The following is a 3,030-nucleotide window of genomic DNA, read 5'->3' on the forward strand; positions in this document are numbered from 1 at the left end:
TCAATATGGTTGCCAATTGAGGTGTCGTTGTCATCGAATTGGAAATTAGATTGCGGAAAATAGGCGCAAGGAAGATTTGCGCCAGCCCCGCCAAGAGAGTAAGGAGAAACTGGCCCTAGAAAATAGGTAACACCTTGCTGAAAATGGTTTTGTTTAAATTAAGAAAGTAAGACAACTCTGAGGGTGAACAAAACACGTGACAGATTTGAATATGTTTAAAAGCTTTCCACTAGCTCTGATTGGCTTGGCGTTGTGTGGAATGGATAAATGTTGACTGTCCATGTTGTGACCCTTAGAAAGCAAGGCTAAGACCATCAAGAAGCATACCGTAAGCCGTAAGACTTAAGAATTTTGGAATGACTTTACCGAAAAGTTACTTACTGGCCTTCAAAAAAGTTGGCTGTGATCAAAGAGAGAATCAAGGCCGCCATTGAGAATGATCAATTGAAAAAAGAGAGCAGATTTGTCCAGGACGTCGGATCAAAATGGAAGGTTTTTCCTCTTACGCAAACTCTTAAGTAGAATAATCTGAATCACCTCCCCTGTAGGTTCTTTTGAGGTCGATTGAAATATCATTGACTCTATGCAAAGAGGCGATAGCTATAACTCTTGTAGATCGGTTCGCTTTTGTGTTTTCTACTTCAAGGAGTTTAGGAGCAATAACGAATCGTTGTAATGACTGGTCCGTTGACATCAAGGGGTGTCGAGTTGAGAGGTTAAATGATTTTGAAGTAGCAGATCAAGACGTATTAGAAGCTATCAGGAAGCTGAAGGTTTCGAGTTGTCTTGGTCCTGATGGTGAGACATTTCAGTTTCAGATGAGATGCTCACAACTTCTTGAGAGATAAGTCGCTCTTCCCGTGACTACAGGCCTGTTTCTCTCACTTTGAATGTTGCAAAGGTGTTTGAGAAGAACATGAAGTTCAAACCTGTAGAATTTGCTGAAGTCCATAACGTCATTCCTCCTTGCTGTGATATTCTAGTCATCCGTCATTATTTATACTTTTCTGTTATTCGTGCTCCCACCATTTCATCTGCCTCAGGTCAGATTTCTCTGTTTATATATACCTCCACAAACAAGCAATAAACATCTAGTCAACAACCACCATCCGATAATCAAACATGGCATAGCCGTTAGAAGCCGCCTCCAAGCGGAAGAACCTTCCCCATACAACTGAGGACGTCAAAGCGGAACTTGGGTCCAGAAAAGACGTGGTGCGTGCGGGATGGCCAAGGTTACAGCGGGTGGGCATGGTGCAGCGGGATGGCCGTGGCCGCAGCAAGAGCTTGGTGCATCAGGATGGATCGTAGTCAATCCTCCAAGTTCAAATCTATCTACTCTAGTCATCTACACATCATTTTTTATGATGTTCATGTTCATCTAGTCATTTGTCGCAATTTTCTAGTCCTTCCCACCAAACTTTATGTGATATTTTGTGCTGTCCCCCGTTGTCAACAGGTTTTAGAGTCAATTGTAGTAAATGTCAAAGCTTACACTTTTAAGACGTCCAAAAAATCCAGGCTAGTCAAAACAATGAAGTACATGCTTCTGTGACGGGTTCCTTCAATATTCCATCTGCCGTTCTAAAGGGCTTTGCAGTTCTTGTATGAGGTTTTCTATTGACAAATGGTTCGGGCATGGAGAACAAAAAGCTCACGCACTGCCCTCACCCAATTGTCGGTCTTCAGTAGGCCCTTAGCTTTGGTTCTGACCTCAACATTGCGCTTAGTTGAATTTTCGAACATTGTTTTTTTTGTGGCAAACGATGGGAGGGTTCCCAATCGCCTGTAGGCTCAAATCACATCATTTGTGGTATGCCATTATGTTTTCAACAGTTCCTGTTAATGAAAGCTTGGGGTTTGTTCTGTTCTTTATCCCCATCTACCATAAACCATGTACACGTCATGATCAGACAGGGTTCAATGTCAAGCAATTCTTTGAGCGGGAAGAAATCTTGTGAAAAAGATCTTTGCAAGCCCTTAATTTCTTTAACCCTTGTAGACCTCCCATTCCGAGGCAAAGAATTCAAGTGCTCCCTAATAATGCTCAAGCATCATCAAGAGCAGAGGCCGTTAAATGAAATTTATAAGGGATCCGAATTACTTCGACGAATTTTGTTACCAAACGTCGTTTCAGGAAAATGAAATAGTTGTCTCAGGCAATATCAGAGGCATGTTTCATCAGTTTAAAGTACCTCAAAAATGATTCACACTTTCAACGTTTCCTTTGGTGGCCAGATACCGACTTTGAAGCACACTTAGGGGGGGTACAGATTGAACGTCCACGTCTTTGGGGCTAATCTCTTCCAAGCTGTGCAAAATACGTTCTCCGTTACGTTGCGTAATCTCGAGTCTGGAGTCACCTCTTTAAAACAGACATCAATACTTCGATAGGAGCTTCAAGCAGGGGTAATTCCACATAAATGGATAGAATGATGGACAAAGAGTTGACATATGGGCTCTCAGCGTCTGCGTTCTGGACGGATAACGAAACCGCTCTAAGATATATGCTAAAAAGACTATGCATAGTGGTCTTGAGACACAAGACATCAACACAAGCTCGCAATTAGCTGCCTCACATCATACCGAACATACAAATCTACGGTTGAGGTAGTAATCAAAAATGAAAAAAACGAACCAAAGCAAGAAATCAGGGCACCTATTCTAGTTAAAGAACCTAACCTAGGTAAACAACACAAAAACACACAAACTTACTCAACGAACGGATCAAAAGAATATACAATCAATGAACTGCCAACTCATATTCGTTGGTCAGGGGGTATCCTATCACAACGAACTAAGTTGAAACCAACGATGGTTAGTTCTGTTATAGAAATGCATGAAATCTCTCTCTCAGCGGCTAGTTCTTTTAAGATCTTAACTTTTGTGTCGTCTTTTTTTAGAAATCAGACAATGCACGTTCAAATATAGCCCCTTTACGGGGCGTCTCTTTTGACGGACCAAGTTCACAAGATCTTGGACCATCCTCTCCAACCGTAAAATATCTCGCTTCTCAACAAAGCTACGGTA

The sequence above is a fragment of the Tigriopus californicus genome, chromosome 6 (genome assembly GCF_007210705.1).
Source record: "Tigriopus californicus strain San Diego chromosome 6, Tcal_SD_v2.1, whole genome shotgun sequence".
Lineage (NCBI taxonomy): Eukaryota > Metazoa > Arthropoda > Copepoda > Harpacticoida > Harpacticidae > Tigriopus > Tigriopus californicus.